This window comes from Phyllobates terribilis, unplaced genomic scaffold (assembly GCF_046119375.1).
Source record: "Phyllobates terribilis strain yellow unplaced genomic scaffold, ASM4611937v1 Scaffold_1__5_contigs__length_1240528914, whole genome shotgun sequence".
In the NCBI taxonomy this organism is placed as follows: Eukaryota; Metazoa; Chordata; class Amphibia; order Anura; family Dendrobatidae; genus Phyllobates; species Phyllobates terribilis.
The window spans coordinates 480,429,153-480,454,373 of record NW_027362761.1 but is presented as its reverse complement, the minus strand read 5'-3'; positions in this window follow the sequence as shown (position 1 = coordinate 480,454,373).

Sequence of the window (25,221 nt, the reverse complement as noted above, 5' to 3'; positions counted from 1 at the left end):
CTCCTGCATAGGAGGTGGGGAAGCCCAAGGACAGTACAATCTCTCATTGTCGTAGTAGCCCCATCTCAAGCCACTTCAAGGAGCCTCCCCCATGCCTGTTCATTCCTCAAGAGGAGTTCATCTTGCTCCTTTCACACCCACTTCATGCCAGCAATGTTGCACCTCCATGTTGAAGAACTTTACCCTGGTTCCAGCCGTCAGCTCTTGCAGCCTTCAAGGCAAGTGTTTCATCTCTACAGCCTGATGATTGAACGAGATGTGATGACGGGTCCCAAACTCTCAAATGGACCCCCTTCTCTGCTGACGGTCGTAACGACCCCCCCCCCCTCACCGGGGTGCCAACTCTCCGCACCTTGCAGCTAGCGGGCCCGATAACATTTCTCCAGACCTGGCCTTGGCTCGCCTCCTTGTCTCTTCTGACCAGCCTACGTCCTGCAGTCCACTCACCAGTTCCTGGATCCTGGCTCTCCCATCCACAGTCCGCAAGAACCCCAGCGTCAAAGGATTCGGTCTTGGTTCGGGGCTTGGTGGTTCCAGGAAATTGTCTGGATCTGGACCACAGGCTCCTGCCACCTCTGGTGTTGCACCAGCTTCCTCTGGCTCCAATATTCCTCCAGTCACTCCCTATGAAGTCTCGCGTGGTTCTAACATATTTGTCGGACACTAAGTAAGTTACACTGTGTTGCCGACTAATTGAATACAGTAAAACATTATAACACTTTTTTGGAGTGTTATATATTACAGAAATGTACACCAGACCACGAAATAGTGTATGGGTGAGAAATATGATCCTGTCAATATTTTCAATGCTTTTTTGTAGTGTTAGATATGACGCAAAATAATATATGGCTGAGAAATTTAGGCCTGCTAAATTTTTTAATGCTTTTTTCAGTTTTATAGATCACAGAAATGTACCCCACACAACGGAATAGTGTATGGGTGAGAAATGTGATTCAGCCAAATTTTTTAACCCTTTTTTGGGGTGTTAGATATCACAGCAATGTACAGAGTAGTGTATGGGTGAGAAATGTAATCCATCCAACTTTTTAAGGCTTATTTTGAGTGTTTAAATGCCAAAGAAATAAACTACAAAGCACGTAATTCTGTATGGGTGAGAAATTTAACCCAGCAAATTAGTTAAATGCTTTTTTGGAGTGTTATGTATCACAAAAATGTACCACAGAACATAGAATAGTGTGTGGATGAGAAATTAAACCCAGCAACATTTTTTAATGCTTTTTCTGAGTGTTATAAATCACAAAAATGTACCCCACAACATGGAATAGAGTATGGGTGAGAAATTTAACCCAGCAAAAATTAGTTACACTTATATAATACTCCAATAATCACAGAAATGTACCCCAGAAGATGGAATAGTGTATGGGTGAGAAATTTAACCCAACAAAATTAGTTACACTTTTTTAGTTTTACAGATCACAGAAATGTATCCTAGACCACGGAATAGTGTATGGGTGAAAAATGTAATTCAGCCATTTTTTTTAACTCTATTTTGGAGTGATAGATACAGTATCACAGAAATGTACCCCAGACCACGAAATACGATATTGCTGAGAAATGTAACCCTGAAAACCTTTTTAATGTTTTTTTGGTTTTGTAGATCACAGAAATGTACCCCAGACCGAGTAATAGTGTATGGGTGAGAAATATAACATAGTAACGTAGGTTGAATAAAGACCTAGGTCAATCCAGTTCAACCTTTCTCCCCCAATTGTACTCCCTACACTAGCATACTAACTTACTGGGACTAGGCCCAGGGCCGGACTGGGACAAAAAAGCAGCACTGACACACAAACCCCACCAGCCCACATACTATAACACCCATCAGCCCCGATAAGGGAATTTTGCTTTTACGTTGTCGCGCCCCTCACCACTCTCTTAAAGCGAACCTGTCAGCAGGATTTAGCCCTATAAATTAAAGGCATGGCTATAATGGCGCTGTGATCCTGATTAATCTGATACCTGATGTGAAGAGATCTGATCAGTGGTTGTTTAATACTCACCTTATGAAGGTTTCAGAAAATGACGTCTTGTGTGCTTTGGCGCGGGACATGGGGCAGGGTCTAAATGGTGCCAGAGGCGGAAAGATCGAGATCTCTGCTCTGAATTAAGCTGAGATCTCGATCTGCGCATCTGTCGTCTCCGGCGCCATTTTATTGAAGTCCTGCGCTGAATTTTAAAAAGGAGGCAAGTCACTGAATAATCAATGAACTGCAAAAGAAACAGAGGAGGCTGGTGGGGGGAGGAGAATGAGAAGAGGACCCTGCCCCCACGTCCTGCCCCGAAGCATACTGAAGCACACAAGATGTCATTTTCTGAAAACTTCATAAGGTGAGTATTTAACAACCACTGATCGGATCCTTTCACATAAGGTATGAGATTAATCAGCATCTCAGTGCCATTATGGCCGCTTTAAAGGAGTTATCTGATGAGCCAGGTGTGAATGGCGCCACGGTGCGTATAATCAAACACAGCTGCATTTACATGGTGCTCTTCAAAGCTACGTTTCTCAGGATCGTGAGGGTCCCAGCGGTCAGATCCACAGCAAACGGAAAGTCATCCCCTATTCAGAAGAAAATTGGGATAACCCATTTAAACAGGCTTTTCACGATTTATTTCTATTTGCCCATAGGGATGTAGAAAATAATAAAGCAATAATGACAATCCAGAAGTCCAATGCCGCCAAGGGCTCGTGCAAACAAGCGTATAAATCAGGCGTGTGCTATCCGATATTTTATCAGATCACATACTGACCGATTTTATGCAATGAGGCCGCGCAGAGAAACGTTTTTTTCTCATACTGATTGGGTATTAGAAATAAATAGTAGCACGCTGCGATCTGACTCTGGATGCGAGAAAAAAAAATTGGATGCCACAGAATGGAGCCGCAGTACGAAGCCGCATATGCCCGCCTCGGATATGACGACTCTTTGTTTCCTACCATTTAGCCAATTCCTTACCCATCTACATATAGTTCCCCTAAGTTCTTGCTTCTGTAGCTTCAGTGTATGGCTGTTATGTGGTACAGTATCAAATGCCTTTGCAAAGTCCAGAAAAATCACATCAGCTGCATTACTAACATCCAGATTTGTACTTACCTCCTCATAGAACCCCGACATGTTGGTTAGACACAACCTATTTTTCATGAATCCATGCTGATTATCATTTATTATATTATTCTCTCTGTTATTATGCCCTCAAAAACTTTGCACACTACTGATGTCAGACTTACCGGACGGTAGTTACCTGGATCCACCTTCTTACTTTCTTAAATATTGGTACCACATCGGCTATCCTCCAATCCTGTAGCACTACCCCTGTTACAAGAGATTCAGCGGTCTGTCAATTACTGAGCTCAATTCCCCCAGTATCCGTGGATGAATACCATCTGGGCTGGGGGATTTGTCAATGTTTAACTTACTGAGACGCAGGCGTACTTCTTTTTGTGTTAAACTAGTAATATCAGGTGGTGAACTTTGATTTTTGCCCTGTTGAAAGATCCCTAGAGCATACGGTTTGTTGGTGAACTTACGCTCAGCGTAAGTGAGTACACCTCTGTATTATCAGTACATTATATATACAGCGCTCAGCATAAGTGAGTACACCCCTGTATTATCAGTACATTTTATATATAGCGCTCAGCATAAGTGAGTACACCCCCAGTATTATCAGTACATTTTATATATACAGTGCTCAGCGCAAGTGAGTATACCCCGTATTATCAGTATATTATATATACAGCACTCAGCATAAATGAGTACACCCCCATATTATCAGTACATTATATATATACAGCGCTCAGCATAAGAGAGTACATCCCCGTATTATCAGTATTTTATATATACAGTAGTGATGAGTGAGCACTAAAATGCTCGGTTCCTCATTGCTTAGTTCGAGCAAATTGTAATGCTTGGGTGCTCGATCTGAGTAACGAGCCCAATGTAAGTTAATGGGAAACTTGAGCATTTTTACGGCGCCCCCCTCCTCCACCCTCCCCGAGGTCTGGAGGGGGCCTAAAAATTGGTCAAATCAATGGAAACAGTGCTCAAATGACATGGGAACAACATGGGGAAGACCCCTGGAAGCATCTTTGACTCCCAGGTCACTGCTGTGAACAATGTTGTCAGAGAATTACGCCACTTTTACAGAGTGACTCTAAAACATACAAAAACGTAGTAAAAATGGATTTTCCTAGAAAAAATGTTAAGAAGCATTCTTTCCAGGGTAATGACTTATATATAATATATAATCCAAAAAAAATGCTCCTCCACACCTTGGGCTTTGTTCACACATAGTGTTTTTGATGTGTTTTTGCATTCTGCATTGCTTTCAATGGTGAAAAATACATTCACCAGTAAATGTAATTTTAATATTTTACTAACTTATCTGGCCATGTGGTGTGTGAGACATGATCAAACACATCCAGAATGAACACTCATTTCCAGTTGATAATACCATCTAGCACCTGTCCCTATTTTAAAAGCAGCTAACAGCGTTATCAATAGGTAATAGAATATTTTTTTTTTCAGCACGGAGTATAATACAATAATCCCTGACTAGATGCCTGTAAGACGCTATCCCAACTGCTATAGGTCAGTACAATAAAAAATAGAGTTTAACCGGCTCCGAAGAGGTTTTCTTGATACTTTGCACAACCAAACTGTGAAGGAATGCAAGCAACCCTATCTGCTTTCATCAATTTCTAATTACAGATCATCGTTAAAAATTATGAATCGGTCAACGAGTTCATGGAAAATGTCAATTAAGTAATGCACTGTGGAAGAGATGTATTCGACGACAATGACCAACACTCATCTCCAGCTGATGATACCTTGCACCTATCCCTGTTGTAAATGCAGCAGTATCAATAGGGAAAAGAATAGATTTTAATTATTTTTTTTTGCAGCAGTATGAGGCAATAATAACTGGCTGGATTGGTGTAATACGCTATCCATACTGCGATAGCTCACCCGTAAGCAAATTTCAGATAAGAGAGGTAATATAATAGAATATACAATCGATTTGAATTTGGAGTGAGTGGGCTTGCCCCATTGTACTGATTACAAAGTCAGACGGATCATTACGATTCTGTAATAACTTCCAGAAATTCAATGATGTGTCAAAATTTGACCTTTATCCAATGCCTTGGGTAGACGAGCTGGTCGAAAGACTGGGGCAGGCCCAGTACTTCACCATGCTCGATCTCACCGAGGGTTACTTGCAGGTGCCACTGACAGAATCTGCAAAAGAAAAGAGAGTCAGAGAGTCTCTATCACTATGTCGTCTTGCCTTTTGGATTACATGGGGCCCCGGCCACTTTCCAGAGGTTGATGGACTAAGTGTTATAGCCTCATCACAACTACGCGTCAGCATATTTAGATGATATCATCATCTTTAGTACCGACTGGCATACCCACCTGTCCCAGGTACAAGCGGAGCTGGATTCACTCAAAGTCGCGGGGTTAACAGTGAACCCAAAAAAATGTGCGATAGGACTCGAGGAAGCCCAGTACTTAGGGTACGTGATTGGCCGTGGGGTTATCAAACCCCAAAAAAACAAGATTGAGGCCATTCAAAACTGGCCCAGGCCTTTGAGTACTAAACAGTGAGAGTGTTATTGGTATACCTAATTTTGCTGGGAGATCGGCACCCCTGACTGATCTCTTAAAGAAAAAGAAGTCGGTCTTGGTTCGGTGGAATCCTCAGGCGGAGAAAGCGTTCCATCCATGAATTTGGCATTATGCGGAAAGCCAGTCCTCACCAGCCCCAACTTCAAGAAAGGCTTCATCGTGCAAACGGATGCCTCTGAGGTATTCCTAGGAGCGGTGCTGTCACAGGAGGTGAGCAGAGAGAAACATCCGGTCATCTGCTTGAGTAGGAAACTTACCCCGGCAGAGAAAAATTATACCATAGTGGAGAAGGAATGCTGGGCTATTAAATGGGCCTTGGTATGGATGAGAAATACCAAAGAGAGGAATGCTCGAGTCACCAGATGGTTCCTGTCACTACAAAATTTTAGCTTTTGGGTGAAGCATCGAGCTAGGAAGTCGCAGAAAAATGTGCATGCCCTGTCACGGGCAACCCCACAAGTTTGAAAAGAGGGGGGATATATGAGGCATTGAGGGGGATCATATGCGAGAGACGGTATGTATTCCCCAGGATGCGCATAAAGGCTTATTGAACCTTCTGGAGTGCATTGCAATCACAAGCACAGCTGTGGTTGAGGTGCAAATTAAAAGTAAAGTTTGGACTTGGTCAAACCACTTGGCTAAGTTGGATTTAAGAAAACCTGGCATGGGCTTTTATTTTAGGAGTGATCTACAGGTGGCAGTGGGGAGGGTCACTCCCTCCAGCCGAGTCTTACAAGTGGCTCACGGCCACAGATTCCATTTAAAAACCTGCAGCAAAGGTTTGGGTGGGTCAGTGTTGGGATTGCTAGGAGAAGAACAGGAAGCTCTGCACGCCTATGTGAAGCTGAACACAGGCCTCTGAAGGCAACGTATCTGAGGCACCCTAAGTGACACGGGCGGCCATCTCCCACGCAACAGGTTTACACGGACTGTGTCGATATCCCGGCTGCGATCCAGAGGACAGCTTTTGCATTTGAGTTGTGAGGATTTTTTGGCAAATAAAGACGTTTAAGTTGGACTTTCCTTGAGTCACTGCCTCATTACTGCACAGTGTGGACACCGCCACACTACAGCATGCATGCACAACAATGGAACAGTCAATGGTGTCACCCGCAGACACTTTTTCTGGACCCGGGTGTTCAGACCAACTAGTTGGGTGCTTTGATGTCATGTGCCTGAGCATGCTGGTGGTGGTTAGGCTGGTTGTTTTGTTGCCCCTGCTGATGCTGGCATGGCAGATGTTGCAAATGGCCTTTTTGTGGTTAACTGGACAGGCTTTAAAAAAGAGTCAGATTTGGGAAGACCTAACAGTTGGACTGGCAACTTCCCTAGTGTTGCTACTCTGGGGAACAGTGGCCCGTCTTGTGTCTGTGGCCACCCCACTGCTTGTTCATGCCTGTTGTGGTGCTACGGCCCCCTCCCCTCTGCACTGCTGTCCTCGCTATGCATGTCACCTTCCCAGGTTGGGTCAGTGACTTCATCGTCCTCCACCTCGCCTTTCATGTACGCACCCTGAGCTTCCTCCTGACTTGCTGGCAATTGTGTATCGTTATCATCCACCTATTGCTAGAGTAATTGCACTTTCCCACCATTGCCTTTGTGTCACCGTGGCTGTTCAAACATTTGCGCATCGCTACATGCGATCTCCTCATGCCCCGCTTCAAGCGGGCTGGGTGAGAGGCCCGAATCTATAAATGGAAAAGTGAACAGCTCTTTGGAGTGTCCAAGTGTGGAATCACTTGTCTCCGGGCACTCGGCATGATGGGAGGAAAGAGGATCAGGATGAGGAATATGTGGTCCAGACTCACGGCTACTGAGACTAGACCGTGTGGAAGACAGGGTGGTGGTGGCAAACTGACTGGAAGCATTATCTGCTATCCAACCAACAGCTTTTTCACACTGCTCTGGCTTCAAGAGTGGTGTTCCGCGGCCCCCTAGAATGTGGGACAGGAAGGTAGGGCGACATGATGTGGGTGCTTATTGTGCTCCCTCAGCAGGCACAGTTTCAGCTTGCCCATGGCCTCGGCGTGCACCATCACCATCACGTCCACTTCCCAGTCCCTTACCACGCACCTTGCCCATTTTAAATGGAGTATAATATTTGTCACGTTCTCAAAAATGTTAGGATTATTTTCGTAGTAATATAGGATCACGTCTGATGATGGACAAGTTTCTCTGCTTCCACAATATAGCAATGCTATTAAAATCAACCAAATCTGGTGTATGCTGCTAACAAGCAAATGGATCAGTAAAAATAATGTATTATATTGCTTTTCAACAAAATAATCAGGATTAAGAGCAAAAACATAATTAGCCGTGATATCTAGGGCTATGGATATGAGTAACAGCAGCAGAAAGAATGCGCAATTGTGGCGCCCCTAAGGGTTCAGTCGCCACAGAGGTACTGCACTTCACCCAGAGGTGTGGTGTCTCCCTTCTCTCAGGTAAGGAGGGAGTGCTGCATGGAACCCCAAACACCTGCATCCAACACTACACTGCTCCAGGCCGGCTGCTGAGCCCTGACCCTGGCTGGAGTGGGGGGAACCCAAAAGGTAGGGGGGAACCAGTAGTGGGTGTGGGTGTAGGAAGTAGTTAGAGGGAACACTTTGGTAGGAGTATAAAATAGGGAAGCCATCTTAGGGTAGGAGAGATGAGTTGAGTTCAGTAGAGGAGAGCAGTTCAGAAGAACAGCTCGGGACAGTTCAGAAGAACAGTCCGGGAGCAGAGTCTCATTAGGAGCTCTGCTCCACAAGAGGGGCCCGGTCGGGTGGCCCAGGAGGGGAGCAGGGAGTAGGCTCCGTTCTAGGAAAGGATCCTAGGGATACGGCGCGTGCAGGACGGCACCCGTACGCCCCGCATCTGTCAGAAGACAGCGGGATCGTAGCCGCATTCTAGTCTCTTGAGGGTCAAACAAGTCTGTGCAACTCCGACGGACAGGAGGGACTTCAGAGTACCCGAACAGGATTGAGAGTGGGCAGCGCAGAGCAGGAGGGAGAAAGACCAGTGTGAGGACGGTCAAAATAGGAACATGAGAAAGTGGGGTTCTGCCAGGTATTCCCAAGCTGCCTGAGGAAGGATTGAACCCCTGCCCGGTGAACGCAGCATGACGCGGGGGGCCTTCACCTGTACAGTGCACCTGTGGACTGTCTGAAGAACTGTGAGTAAAATCTCAGATGACTGCACCGTACTGCCTCCGTCCATTCTTTCATCGGCGCCATTGTTCCCCCTGCACTACAACGCCCAGCGCAACCCACACTCTCTCACTTCACTGCCCTGAGTGAGGCCTGCTTCACCTGTGGGGAGCCGTTCCATCACAATCTGCCCTAACATCTGCCTCAGAGGGCTATTGCAGCGCTGGTGATCCTCACCAGACACGAACTTTCTAAAAATACCCCCCTTTTGCACTGACCGCCCTGGGTCATGGACCGGGACAGCCACCATGATATTTCCCACCAACCGGCATCCAGTGGCCCGGCTGCAGGGTACCCCATGGCCCTGGGGGCGTGTCAGATCTGGCGTCACGAACAGGGTGCGTGACCAGTCCGTACCGGCGGGTGAAGTGTGCCTAAAGAATTGTGTTATGTTACTGAATGTGGCGCCCGCCCCAGAAGAACGGGTGCCATTATGTGCGTGCTAAAGGACAACAATATGGAACCTCCCATCGTGGGCCAGGTCCCGGAATGGCGCCAAAAGCCAACTGTGCCCCTTGCAACAGTGACTGTCCGCATAGATGTGTCCGTCAAAGCAGGAAGGCCATCACAGGGAGTGACCGACAGCAGATCGCCATGTGGCCACCCCCGAAAGAAGAGAGGAGGCGGAGAGAAGGAATGGAGACAAGATGTGGCCTTATTCAGTCTGGCCAAACCACACCCAGCAGCCAGGATGGAAGGATGCGAGGACCAAGCCACCGCCTCTGGCCTGCTGGAATGTCAAGCGGCTCCCCTCACCCTGGAGGGAGATGCTGGAAAATTGTCCCCGGGGGACGCAGAGTTCATCCAGAGCTATGTCCTGGAGCTGAGCCAACAAGTGGAGCGGGCCCAGCAGGCAGAAGTCGCAAAGTGGAGGAGTGAGCTGCTAAGGAAATTGGCGGCACGGCGGAAGACGGCACTGGATGTCAGCAGCAGCACCCCAGCCCCGGCAGAGCTTGCCGAGTACCAGGAGGCCGCATACGACACAGGAGCAGGTAGGAAACCATCCCCTGTCCCGGGCGCTGTATGCGCCGACCTGCTCCTGGGCCGCATCAATCAGCACTCCCCGTGTGCTGCCGTACCCTGGCTGGAACAGCTGTACAGCCAAGAACCTCCACCCCCGGGCGCTGAACCAGAGGATCCCCCATCTAGTGCCCTCTCGGAGCCTCCACTCCTGGGCGCTGAAGCTACGGGCCTACTACTGGAAGCCCTCCAGCCACCTCCACCTCCGGCACCCGAGTGGGTATACAGCGCGCCGGTCTTTGATTGGTCCACCCAGTTTGAGGACCAGCAGACGTGCCAGCTCCTCCCAATACCAGCGCCCCCGGTTGCCTGCCCCAGCGGAGAAGAGTTATGCTGGGACAACCGGGGGGGGGGACCTGATGGGGTTCTCACAAGAGACCGAGGCCGCCGCCCTGCAGAGGAAAGAGTTCTGCAGGCGGGAGCTCCGGCAACTGGAGAGGGAGCGACGTGCGCGGCAAGCGCGCTGTGAGCGCCTGCAGGCCCGTGACAAGGACGCCAAGGCGCAGGTCAACCAGGCGGAGTCAGCCCACCCCAGCCCCCGCGAGGAAGGCCTCATGGTGAAGTTCAACATGAAGGCTGGGTGGGGCTTTATCAGGAGTCCCGATTTTGAGAGGGACATATTTGTAAACGGGCGGGATCTGGAGCCCAAGCTGGAGGAAGGCCATCCCGACCGGAACCTGTATCCGGGGGACCACGTCATGTACACCCGGCACCATGGTGAACGTGGCTGGTACGCTCTGCACGTGTATGGTGTCAGAGAGGACACACCCCTGCAGGAATCCCCTCATGACCCGGCTGGGTCAGGGAAGAATGAAAAGTACCCCAGGCGGGGTCCCCACTATTGAACCAGCAGGTGGGACTGAACGGTAATTGTATATAGTCACCCGTAAGGGTGCAGTGTTGAGAGTTGAAAATAGTATTTTGCCTTATAGTGTGTGTTTATTTAAGTACCAGCCAGGGTAAATAGACTTGTAGGCTGGGGACAGTGAACGGCCAAGAACTTGCATTGTAAAATAGTTCAGCACTTCTTAAAGTGCACCCTATTGGTTTTATATTAATAACCATGATCACAGAACAAAAACCCATTTGGCGTGGCGGAAGCCGTGGTCCAACTCCAGGATCGCCTATGCCCTGCAGCCACACTCAAGGCCTACGTTGATGGTTTGCGGATGGGTCCCTCATGCTGCTACTTGTTGCACTTATTGAAAAAGGAAAATGTTATTTAAGAAAGTTTTGTGGCGGACCAATCGAAGGAAAGCGTGCCATACACCCATTCGGGTGCCGGAGGTGGTGGTTCCGGAAGGGAGCCGAGCAAAAGACCCGTGGAGTCGTCACCCGGGGGTGGAAGTTCCGGGAGGGAGCCGAGCACGAGGTCCTCGGAGTCAGCGCCCGGGGGTGGAGGTTCCGGGCTTAGCAGCTACTCCAGGGTGTACATGGCTGGGTATGGGGGATGCTGCTGTAGGAGCTCCCGGAGCAGGACGGTGCTTGCAGCGCCCGGGACAGGGGAACTCTTCCAACCTGCTCCTGTGCTGCACACGGCCTCCTGGCGCTCATCTGGCTCCGTCGGGGCTGGGGCGCCGCTGATGGTACCCAGGGCAGGCTGCTGCCGAGCTGCTAACTTCTTCAGCAGCTCCTTCTTCCACCTGAAGACCGCTGCTTGCTGGGCCCATTCCACCTGCTGGCTCAGCTCCTGTATCTCGCTCTGGAGGAACTCAGCATCCTCCGGGGAAAGTTTGTTTGTGTCTCCCTCCAGGGTGAGGGGGGGCACTTGCTGCTGCAGGCCAGAGGCGGAGGCTTGATCCTGGCTTCCGTCCATGCTGGCTGCCGGGTGCCGTCTGTCTAGACTCGTTAAGACTACACCCTGTCTCCATTCCTTCTCGCTTTCTCCCCTCCCTTTTCAGGGGCGGTTCCATGGCAGCCTGCTGTCAGTCACTCCCAGGGACGTCCTCCCCGCCTTGACGGACACATCTATGCGGACAGTCACAGTTGCAAGAGGCGGGTTGTGCTTTTGGCGCCATTCTGGGACCCGGCCCACGATGAGAGGTCCATATTGTTGTGTTTGATCACGCACATTATGGCGCCCGTTCTTCTGGGGCGGGCGCCACATTCAATGTGGAAAAACAGTTCTTATAAGGCACACAGTACCCGGTGGCAACGGGCACGAAATCTTGTTTGTGACACCAGAAGATGACGCGCCCCCAGGGCAGTGGGGTACTCAGTGTCCGGTCCTATGTATGCTGGGAGGGAATATGTCACAGTGGCTGGCCCGGTCCGTGGCCCAGGGCAGTCACCAAAAAGGGGATAGTTTATATGGGATTTGTAGTTTGATCGTGACGCCACCTGTGGTTTCTGGTAATTTGTACCAGCGCTGCTGCAGACCTCTGAGGCAGTTGATAGGCAGCTAGGATGGAACGGCTCCCCACAGGTGGAGCGGGCCTCAGGGCAGTGTAGAGTTTGATGGTGAGTGGTGATGCTGGGGCTTGAGGTGCAGGAGGGATGGCGCAGCTGAAATAACTGATGGAGGCAGTGGAGTGCAGTTATCCGAGTTTTACTCACAGTTCTTGTTCAAGGTTCTCAGGTACACTGTACGGGTGTCCGCCTCCGTGTCGCACTGCGTCTACCAGACCAGGGCTTCAGCACTTTCTCAGATATTTTAGGAGTGCTTGACGGAACCCCGCGTTCTTTGTGTTCCTTACTAGACCGACTTCTCACGCTTGGTCTTCTCCCTCCTGCCCTGCGCTTCCCCACACTCAGTCCTGATCCGGTGCTCTGAAGTCCCTCTAGGCAACCTGGAGTTCCCGGACCTACTTGACCTTCACGGTGACTAGGGTGAGACTGTGGCGACTGCACCATGGAAGTGCAGAAGCCTCCGGTTTTTCCTGCCGAGACCTGGAGTAACACGGCTGGGCCAGGGACCGGTCCCTTCTTGCGGCCTGATCCCTCTGACACCGGGCAGATTCAGGGCGTACAGGTGCCGTCCTGCACTTACCGTACCCCCTGAGATCCCTTCTGTAGAACGGAGCCTTTCTCCTCTGCTCCCCTCCTGGGCCTCTATCACTAGGCCCCACTTGTGGAGCAGAGCTCCTGAAGAGACTCTGCTCCTCAGACTGCTCACTGACGGTTCTCCATTGACTGACCTGCCACCCTAAGATGGCTTCCCTTTTAATATACCTCCTGTAAAAGTGCTCCCCTAAACTGCTTCCTCCACCCACACCCACTACTGGTTCCCCCTACCTTTGGTTCCCCCCACTCCAGCCAGGGACAGGGCAGCAGAAGAAGTGCATAATACCCTTCCAGCCGGCCTGGAGCAGTGAAGTGTTGAATGCGGGTGTTGGGGTTCCGGGTAGCACTCCCTCCTTACCTGAGAGAAGGAGACACCACACCTCTGGGTGAGGTGCAGTACCTCTGTGGCGACTGAACCCTCAGGGGCGCCACAAGTACATTATATATACAGCGCTCAGTGTAAGTAAGTACACCCCCTGTATTATCAGTACATTATATATACAGCGCTCACCATAACTGAGTACACCCCTGTATTATCAGTACATTATATATACAGCACTTAGCATAAGTGAGTACACCTCTGTATTATCAGTGCATCTTATATATTTTGACAGACACATCCTTCTGTCTGGAGCCAGGATGGGCAGCGCCTGCGCAGTGTGTTGTCGGAGTCAGAGCGCGCATATCGCACTACGGCATCATTTTATTGAAAACAGTGTGTCTGCAAATTCACAAACACAGTGTCTTCAACAAAATGGAGATGGATATCGTGGGATGCACATGCGTTGACTCCGGCACCATTTTATTGAAGAATTCTACTACAACGGCAACATAGCAGTGCGCACACACTGGAAATGTTGACGTTGTAGTACATTACTTCAATAAAATAGCGCAGGAGTCAGCGCATGCATGCACATACTGCATTCTTCTGAGCCGTTTTATTGAAGACACTGTTTATGCAAATTCCCAGACACAGTGTCTTAAAAAAAAATGGCGCAGGACACCACGGTATGTGCACGTGCTGACTCCGGCACCATTCATAAAATGAAAAATATACCAATAAAAATGCTCGCCACCCGGGCGTAGAACAAGTTCAATAGCTAGTGAAGTGTATAATAGAGGCTCCTAATGGCCTCCAAAGAAGAAGTGAATTGTATTTGAGGACTTTAACCTCTTTACTAGTGTTGAGCCACCCCCATAGTGTTCGAGTTCGGTTCGGTTCGTCGAACACCCGTATGTTCGCCGAACTGTTCGTCGAACACCTTCGAACACCGTTAAAACCAATGGCAGGCAAACAAAAACACATAGAAACACATAGAAAACACCTTCAAAGGTGTCCAAAAGCTGACAAACTGCTCAGAAGACACAACTAACACATGGAATAGTGACAAGTACATATAGTCATGCGAAAAGAAAAGAGATGGAGGAGTAAAAGGAGGGGGAGACACAGATATAGGCATGTCATGCCCTTCTAAAACCAAAAAAAGTGCGAAGCCGACACGGCCAGTCCGTTCCTGCCCGTGCGACCTCCATGTCGCCGGGTTTGTGCCAGAGCCGCGGTGGACCCTGACGGCCACCCCCCCTCTCCCAATACTGGTGCCTGTCCGCTGGTGGGTCAAGCGAGCCCCCCTGCGGTGGAGGCAGGTCTAATCCTTTTAATTTAAATTGTCTCTCTAATTTGAATGAGTACACTTTAAATCCTTTTACAAGGATCTATTGGAGGGCAAGTCTCATGCCAGCAGCCGCGGTAATTCAAGCTCCAGTAGCGTCCACTAAAGCTGCTGCAGTTAAAAAGCTTTTATAAGGATCGAGCTTGGCGGTCCACCGCAAGGCGTCCTACCGCCAGTCTCAGCCCCTGTGCCTTGGGATGCCTCCCCGATGCTCTTCACTGAGTGTCCCGGGGGCCCGAACCATTTCCTTTGAAAAAATTAAGTGTCCAAACTACAGGTGGTGTAGCTTGCTTAACAGCTGGAATAATCCGCTGACTAGCAGACACTACTACTAGGCACAAAGTATTTCCTGGGCTAGATACAGTTAAAAATTTGTAATTAGATACTCTCGTTGGATGCTGAGAAAGCATTCCATAGAGTCTCCTGGCACGTGTAATGCAGCGACTTGCTGGCATTAGGGTAATGGTCTAGGATGTGTTTTACCTGACCATATACCTTCCCCCTCAGGTGACTGGTCACGTGACTGTGACATCGCACAGGTCCTGTATGCACAGTAAAGGTCTGTACATATGACTGGGACAGCACACAGGACCTATACACACAGCTGACTGATCACATGACTGTGACATCAGCAAGGTCCTGTCAGTATGTGTGTGTGTGTGCACAGGCTATATAAACCCTAGTAATTTGAGACAGGTGTGTTCGGTGTGAGGCGTGAGGCCTGTGCTCTGTGTGTGTGGGACACCGTTTGTGAGAGGCCTAGGGAGGCCGAGAGTGAAGCCTGGCAGCCTGAAAGGCCGAGCCTGAATCCTGTGCGTGGATGTCAGTGGCCTTTGAGGAAGAGCCGGCTTGGTGAAGAACCCTGAAAGGCGCAGGCTGGATGTCAAGTGTGGAGAATGATGATCTCCGTGGAAAGACCCTAGGTCTGGAAGCTCAGGTGAAGGAGCTACAGATGTCCTGTGAAACTCTCCAGAGGGCGGAGACGTGCCTTAAAGAAACAGTCAGCAAGATGGAAGCTGAGCGGAAAAAGATGGAGGAGTCCATCGGAGAAGCCACAGACCAGGGCCAGGAGTTGGCCGCTGGTGATGGGAGGTATGAAGCAGATACCTCCTCGAGTGATGCGAGCTTGGATGATTCGGTGGAAGTAAGAGCCGAGATCAGGGAGCTCAAGGAATTGCTTCAGGCCCATTTGAAGCAGGAAGAGCTTCAGAGACAGGCCGCTGAGAGGCAAGTGATGGAACTAGAGGAAGAGGTTTCCGGGCTCAAAAGTCGCCTGACAAAGTATCACTCGGTGAACAAGGCCTCCTTGGAGAAGGAAAAGGGCAAACACGTTGCGCTCACTCCCTTATACCATGAGAAGGTGGACCTGAGGAGAGCTAAGAGCATGGTAACAGAAGATAAATATGAAGTGGAAGTGGTCAAGACGAAAATTCGTGAATTTGTAGCTGTGAGTCAGCTCAGGGTAAGCATACAGGGGGAAGAAGCTGAAAGTCAGTTATCCCTGAACCCTGAGCTGGTTGATCGGCTGGAAACTACTGGTGAGACCGAAACGTCTTGGTACAAATGCCTCGTAGATGTACCCGAGGATTTGAGGGAAGAATGCACACGTGAGTCCGTGCATGAAGAGTTTAAGAAGGCTGTGGGAGCCTGTAAGGTGTACTTGACCTCCGAAGCTAAACAGCTGGTGGTTCTGTCCATGACCGAAGTCACAGTGAAGAGGGTGGCGATCCTAAGTGATATGCATTGGCGATGTATTCGCATGAAGCGGTTTCTCCGGTTGAAGACGGAACAAGCCATTAGACAGCTAGAGCTGAAGAGGAAAGCTCACAGTATGCGTGAAGAGGTCATCCGGGTGCCTCATGTTCTGGTGAGAAAGCTCATTGGGAGAAGAGGTCGAGCCATGCAGATGATAGTCAAGAAGTCTGGTGTGGTGAAAGTAAGCAGTCCACGTGATCATCAGGACTGGATACCAGACAAAGACGGCATGGTGTCCTTCTCCGCTGTAGGAACAGAAGAAAGCCTAGAATATATACGCATGCTGATTGAGCACCGAGTGGCCTACCTGCAAGAGGTAGAACAATTGAATCTCACTAGACTGCGAGTAGATAGACAGCATCATCTGAGCAGCAGAAGATGGAAGCCATCTAGAAATAGTGAGACCCGACAGAGAAAGGGCCCCCTAAATAACAGAACAGCTACAGCTGGAGTTAAGGACCTTTCAAGATGTCCTGAGAGTAGTGGGCGTGGGTTTAGAGGTAGTGAGACCTCCAGTAACTCAGGTTTGAGCAGCCCATACAAACGACCCCATAGAGGACGGGACAGTACGGAGTCGAACCGGACCTTAGATACCAGGGCATGTGAGTCACACCACTGTATGACTGACCGCTGGGAGCGGGGGAGACCTGACAAGGTTACAACTGACCGCTGGGAGCGGGGGAGCTCTGACAAGGTTACGACCCGGAAAAGTGACCCGACGAAGTCAGTGACAGTGACAAATGGTAGGTCCCTAAGGAATGGGCTAATGTCATTGACTAATATTCCAGGGGCTGAACAGCGCAATTGACAAGTACATGGTCTCGGTATGAGCTGTGGGATATGAGGTGATTGTGTATATTATGTGTTCAACCACACAAGTTTGAACAGAGGGGGGGATATATAATGCAGCGACTTGCTGGCATTACGGTAATGGTCTAGGATGTGTTTTACCTGACCATATACCTTCCCCCTCAGGTGACTGGTCACGTGACTGTGACATCGCACAGGTCCTGTATGCACAGTAAAGGTCTGTACATATGACTGGGACAGCACACCGGACCTATACACACAGCTGACTGATCACATGACTGTGACATCAGCAAGGTCCTGTCAGTATGTGTGTGTGTGTGCACAGGATATATAAACCCTGGTAATTTGAGACAGGTGTGTTCGGTGTGAGGCGTGAGGCCTGTGCTCCGTGTGTGTGGGACACCGTTTGTGAGAGGCCTAGGGAGGCCGAGAGTGAAGCCTGGCAGCCTGAAAGGCCGAGCCTGGATCCTGTGCGTGGATGTCAGTGGCCTTTGAGGGAGAGCCGGCTTGGTGAAGAACCCTGAAAGGCGCAGGCTGGATGTCAAGTGTGGAAAACATGTCAGTAGCCTACGAGGGGACGACGGCTAGAGACCCCCACCTGGGAAAGCCGCAAAGCCACAGTGGTGGCGGAATAAACGGACTGTAGCAGCCAAAACCCGCTAAAGGTAAAACGCTGCGTTATATGGACATTTATGTTGTTGCCTAGCCGAGGGCTATAACGGGAGTCAAGTGGACGTATCTGTCGCTGGAAAGGCTCCCGAATTGTGATGTGTGTAATATGCCGGTCTGCCACTTGAGAAGCTCCCGGAGGTGATAGGTGTAAACATGCCGGGCGTATACTAAGATGGACTGTGTGATTAGCGGTTTATGACGAAATAATAAACTGCATTGTGAAATATCGGAAGGACATTGCTTATGTGCCTTAATTTACCCGGTGCAGCGAGTATCCCCCATTATGATGACTAGCGCTGCCTTACATACGCCATATATTATTCTCTTAAAAACCTTGGGGTAAGTGTCTAGGGGACTCTTTTATAGGCAAAATCACGGCCCTGTATCGCAATACGTCACCTAGGATGAAGATAAATGGAACATTTTCATCACCTTTCATAATCACCAATGGGACAAGGCAGGGATGTCCTCTGTCCCCTCTCTTATACATCCTAGTGATGGAGCACCTGCTCTCATCAATTCGCCATAACCCCAATATTAGGTGGATTGAGGTGGGAGGCACCGAGTACAAGTGCTCTGCATTTGCTGATGATGTCCTAGTATATATCACTCAATCACATATATCCATCCCTGCTGTTATGGCTGAAATAGATCACTTTGTTACATGGTCAAATTTTAAAATCAATGCAGCGAAGTCTGAGGCCCTCGATGTCTCCCTCCCAAAATCCATACAGGATTCCATCCAGTCCAACTTTCCCTTTGCCTGGCCCTCACAGGGTATCAAATACTTAGGAATTCCTATTCATAGAGACCTCTCCCGTCTATGTTATCTTAATTTTGGGCCCTTTATTGAACAACTCCATACAGACCACGGTTGGCAAGTTAGAACTGTAAGATTCACTACGTGAACCACTGGTGTTTTGTGGAAAAGCACATGTACACTGTGTTCCAAATTATTATGCAAAAAGTGTTTAGGAGTGATAAGTAGAGATGAGCGTTGTTCGACTCGAACTGTTCGCCAATCTCAAATTCGAGCTGTTTTGGGCGGTGTTCGAGCCGTTCGGCGAACACGAACAATTTGAAAAAAAATCGGCTGTTCGAGCTTATGTTCGATAACTGTTCGTGCACCAAAATCATAACTGGATTTTTTCTCAGTAATGCTGAAAATTAATGTTAATACGCAGTTTGAGTGTTCAGCGGGGCGGGGGGAGGGGCAGGGGATGGATCTCTGCAGGAATAATGAAGATCTCCATTTTTTTTTCTCTTTCCCGCATTTACAGTGGGGAGGTGCAATCTGTCAGCCTATCAGCAGAGCACACACGGAGCGAACTGCTTTTTTTCACACAAGCAAGGGCATGTGTCATTGGCAGTGTATGTCACATGTCCTTGCCCTATAAGACCCAGCCATTTTCCCCGTCGCCACTATTTTCTCACTGCTGCAGCTGCGTGTTAGACGGCACCGCTGTTGCTGTGTGCGCTATACCTTGTTAAATGAAAGACAATTTTCGCACAAATCTACAGATAGCTTGGGAGTAGGGAAGAGTTGTGATTGCAGTCCTTTTAAGGACTAGGTTACAGCATTTCCTACGAATTTTATCAGGCAGGTCTGTGCTCTTAAATAGATAGGTTGGGAGTAAAGACTAATTGTAATTTCAGTCCTTTTCAGGACTAAGTTACATCAGTTCCTATCAGTTTTTGCCAGGCAGGTCTGTGCCAGTGCTGTGCAAGTTTTTTTCACAGCATTTGGCTAAATCTAGCAAACTAATCCTTTTTGGCCTATTGCAGAGTGTGTTAGTCAGTGGAGTAGCCTACCTGTGTTGCAAGCCACACCACCTGTTTATAGAATACCAATTTTTTTACTGCACCTAGTGAAGTAAAAACCTTTTGGGAATAGAATCATTCTATTAGTCCATCTATACTGAACTCCATAAGGTTGCAAACTGAATATAATTTTTTTCTGCATCTAGCTCTGAAAAAATATTTGGGCTTCTAACAGTGTGTGGGACTTGTTCTATTAGTCCATCTATACTGACCTCCATCAGGTTGCAAATTAAAAATAATTTTTATCTGCATCTAGCTCTGAAAAAATATTTGGGCTTCTAGCAGTGTGTGGGACTTGTTCTATTAGTCCATCTATACTGACCTCCATCAGGTTGCAAATTGAATATAATTTTTTTCTGCATCTAGCTCTGAAAAAATATTTGAGCTTCTAGCAGTGTATGGGACTTGTTCTATTAGTCCATCTATACTGACCTCCATCAGGTTGCAAACTGAATATAATTTTTTTCTGCATCTAGCTCTGAAAAAATATTTGGGCTTCTAGCAGTGTGTGGGACTTGGTCAATTAGTCCATCTATACTGCCCTCCATCAGGTTGCAAATTGAATATAATTTTTTTCTGCATCTAGCTCTGAAAAAATATTTAGGCTTCTAACAGTGTGTGGGACTTGTTCTATTAGTCCATCTATACTGACCTCCATCAGGTTGCAAATTAAAAATAATTTTTATCTGCATCTAGCTCTGAAAAAATATTTGGGCTTCTAGCAGTGTGTGGGACTTGTTCTATTAGTCCATCTATACTGACCTCCATCAGGTTGCAAATTGAATATAATTTTTTTCTGCATCTAGCTCTGAAAAAATATTTGGGCTTCTAGCAGTGTGTGGGACTTGTTCTATTAGTCCATCTATACTGACCTCCATCAGGTTGCAAATTGAATATAATTTTTTTCTGCATCTAGCTCTGAAAAAATATTTGGGCTTCTAGCAGTGTGTGGGACTTGTTCTATTGGTCCATCTATACTGACCTCCATCAGGTTGCAAATTGAATATAATTTTTTTCTGCATCTAGCTCTGAAAAAATATTTGGGCTTCTAGCAGTGTGTGGGACTTGGTCTGTCAGTCCATCTATACTGACCTCCATCAGGTTGCAAATTAAAAATAATTTTTATCTGCATCTAGCTCTGAAAAAATATTTGGGCTTCTAGCAGTGTGTGGGACTTGTTCTATTAGTCCATCTATACTGCCCTCCATCAGGTTGCAAATTGAATATAATTTTTTTCTGCATCTAGCTCTGAAAAAATATTTGGGCTTCTAGCAGTGTGTGGGACTTGTTCTATTAGTCCATCTATACTGACCTCCATCAGGTTGCAAATTGAATATCATTTTTTTCTGCATCTAGCTCTGAAAAAATATTTGGGCTTCTAGCAGTGTGTGGGACTTGTTCTATTAGTCCATCTATACTGACCTCCATCAGGTTGCAAATTGAATATAATTTTTTTCTGCATCTAGCTCTGAAAAAATATTTGGGCTTCTAGCAGTGTGTGGGACTTGTTCTATTAGTCCATCTATACTGACCTCCATCAGGTTGCAAATTGAATATAATTTTTTTCTGCATCTAGCTCTGAAAAAATATTTGGGCTTCTAGCAGTGTGTGGGACTTGTTCTATTGGTCCATCTATACTGACCTCCATCAGGTTGCAAATTGAATATGATTTTTTTCTGCATCTAGCTCTGAAAAAATATTTGGGCTTCTAGCAGTGTGTGGGACTTGGTCTGTCAGTCCATCTATACTGACCTCCATCAGGTTGCAAATTAAAAATAATTTTTATCTGCATCTAGCTCTGAAAAAATATTTGGGCTTCTAGCAGTGTGTGAGACTTGTTCTATTAGTCCATCTATACTGCCCTCCATCAGGTTGCAAATTGAATATAATTTTTTTCTGCATCTAGCTCTGAAAAAATATTTGGGCTTCTAGCAGTGTGTGGGACTTGTTCTATTAGTCCATCTATACTGACCTCCATCAGGTTGCAAATTGAATATCATTTTTTTCTGCATCTAGCTCTGAAAAAATATTTGGGCTTCTAGCAGTGTGTGGGACTTGTTCTATTAGTCCATCTATACTGACCTCCATCAGGTTGCAAATTGAATATAATTTTTTTCTGCATCTAGCTCTGAAAAAATATTTGGGCTTCTAGCAGTGTGTGGGACTTGGTCTATTAGTCCATCTATACTGCCCTCCATCAGGTTGCAAATTGAATATAATTTTTTTCTGCATCTAGCTCTGAAAAAATATTTAGGCTTCTAACAGTGTGTGGGACTTGTTCTATTAGTCCATCTATACTGACCTCCATCAGGTTGCAAATTAAAAATAATTTTTATCTGCATCTAGCTCTGAAAAAATATTTGGGCTTCTAGCAGTGTGTGGGACTTGTTCTATTAGTCCATCTATACTGACCTCCATCAGGTTGCAAATTGAATATAATTTTTTTCTGCATCTAGCTCTGAAAAAAAATATGGGCTTCTACCAGTGTGTAGGGCTTGTTCTATTAGTCCATCTATACTGACCTCCATCAGGTTGCAAATTGAATATAATTTTTTTCTGCATCTAGCTCTGAAAAAATATTTGGGCTTCTAGCAGTGTGTGGGACTTGGTCTATTAGTCCATCTATACTGCCCTCCATCAGGTTGCAAATTGAATATAATTTTTTTCTGCATCTAGCTCTGAAAAAATATTTAGGCTTCTAACAGTGTGTGGGACTTGTTCTATTAGTCCATCTATACTGACCTCCATCAGGTTGCAAATTAAAAAAATTTTTTTTTATGCATCTAACCCAGCCAATAGCTTTGGCCTAATATGACACTTTGGCCACTCAGCTCTGCTCGGTTCCCATCCATTGTTTTTTTGTGCAAACAACTCCAGAGTTGTGAATTAGTTAACCACCAAAATGAGTGGAAAAAGGCCTGCTGCTGGTGGAAAGGGGAATAGGCGTGTTGGGAAGGGGAAAAAATGTTGTGTCCGTGGGGTAGGTGTTAAAGCAACAGTAACATCTGCAGAAGAAAGACCATCTTCCAGCCAAACTAAAATGTCTACTTCTTTTAGCGGACAATATGATAAGATCCCTTTCTTACGGCCACGTCAATCACTACAAATTCCAGATGAGGCACAAAAACAGCAGGTGCTTCAACGGATATCAAGTGCTCCTTTAAGTGGGCTCTCCTCCACATCAACTTCAACATCACAAATACTCCAGTCCTCAAAGGTGTCACCCCAATCGCACTTGCTTCCTCACAGCTCCCAGATCTCCAGCTGCCCGTCTGAGTATGAGGTAGAACAGATGGTTGAGTCTGCAGAGCTGTTTACTCATACTATAGCCTGGGAATCAGAGGTCGGCTCCAGCGCTTCTGTGAATCCAGACGAGGAAATTATCTGCACTGATGCCCAGAATCTTTATGAGTCGGATCCAGGATGAGACGCTGAAGGTTCTGACCATAATGTAGACCCTCATTCCCAAATTGTAACTCATGTTGGTGGAGACAATGAGGAAGACGATGATGAGACTCAAATACCTGATTGGAGCGACAACTTTAGTTTTTTTGTCAGGGCAGGAACAGGTTGGCTCTGAGGACAACGGGTGTGATAACGCACATGGTGATGATGATGAGGTTGGAGATCCCACTTACTGTCAACCCACAGTCAGCCAAGAGATGAGGTCAGCAGAGGAGGTGCAGGAGAATGCTAGTGACGATGAGGTCAGGTTGCGCCTTCCTGGACAGAGACGTAGTACTGGAAGCACGTCAACAACTGCATCCTCAAACACAACTCTGCCTCTCACCACAAGTCGTGGTGGCTCTTCAAGTCGCATGGGTGCTAAGCCTTGCATAGCCTGGGCATTTTTTCAGATCGATAAAGATGACCCAACTCGTGTTATCTGTAACATTTGTCAGCAAAAGCTAAGTAGAGGCAAAAAAATACATAGTTTGAGTACTTCATGGATGAACCGGCACATGGACATGAAGCATAAGTTGCAGTGGGAAGCTCACTGTGCTACAATGCGGCCTAGCCGGCCGGGCCAACCACCGTCTGCCATATCTTGTGCATCCGCGGCCTCTTCATCCTCTGTGACTGGGGGGACAGCAGTCACACCTGTTTTGGGACGCAGACCTGACACCTCTTTACCCGCAACAGCCAGCGTGATTGGCAGGTCATCATTTTCTTTGGAGGTGGTAACACCAGCTGGTGTTGAGCGCTGTCCGACATCGATAGCACCACCTTTGGATCAAGGCAACCTAACATGTCCGCCTGCATCTTCCTCACAGACCGGCAGTTTGCCGGGGACACCCTTATCAACCCCGTCTAAGCACAATAGCCAGCCCTCGGTCCCTCAGATGTGGACAAGTAAAAGACCATTTCCTCCTAGCCATGAGAAAGCTAAGAGGTTGAATTTCACCATCTGCAAGCTCTTGGCTACAGAAATGCTGCCTTTCCGCCTGGTGGACACAGAGGATTTTCGAGACCTTATGTCCGTCGCAGTGCCCCAGTACCAGATGCCCAGTCGGCACTACTTCTCAAAGAAAGGTGTGCCTGCGCTCCACCAGCATGTCGCACACAACATCACCGCTTCTTTGAGAAACTCTGTGTGTGACAGGGTGCATTTCACCACAGACACTTGGACGAGTAGGCATGGACAGGGGCGTTACATGTCGCTGACTGGGCACTGGGTAACTATGGTGACAGCAAGACAAGGGGCTGCTGTCCAAGTCTTGCCGTCCCCACGAGTTGTGCGTCAATCCTCTTTATCTCAAAGTTCCTCCACTGCTTCTGCCTCCTCAACCTCCTCTCGGTCCTCCACCTGCACCCAAAGCCTGTCTGGTCATGCCACAAGCTTTCTAACTGCGCAGAAGGGATCCTGCACACCTCCTTACTATGCTGGCAGTAGGGCTCAATGTCATCAGGCGGTTTTTACTTTGAAATGTCTGGGAAATGTGAGTCACACAGCTGAGGAGTTGTGGTCAGCCCTGGAGAACCAATTTCATGAATGGTTGTCTCCACTGGACCTGAAACCAGGGAAGGCCGTGTGCGACAATGCTGCAAACCTGGGTGCGGCCCTTCGCCGGGGCAATGTCACACATGTGCCTTGTATGGCTCACGTGTTGAACCTGGTTGTCCAGCAATTTTTAGCCCACTATCCCGGACTAGATGGCCTTCTGCAGAGGGCACGGTCGCTGTGTGCTCACTTCCGCCGTTCGCATCCCGCAGCTCAGCGACTTACATCTCTACAGAAGTCGTTGGGCCTGCCACTTCACCGGCTAAAATGCGATGTGCCTACCCGGTGGAATTCAACTCTGCACATGTTGCAGTGACTGTGGCAGCACCGACAAGCCCTGGTGCAATACGTTCTGACGTATAGCCTGGGCCAACGAGATCCAGAGGTGGGGCAAATCACGCTGGAGGAGTGGTCTCAGATCAGGGACCTATGCACCCTTCTGCACAGTTTTGAAATGGCGACGAAGATGTTTAGTGCTGACGATGCCATTATCAGCATGACTATTCCGGTGATTTACATGCTGGAGCACATGTTAAACAGAATGCGGAGTCAGGTGGTGGCACAAGAGGAGGTGGAGGAAGTAGAGGAGGAGGAGTTGTATGCGGAAGGGCTAACATCTGCAAGGTCCA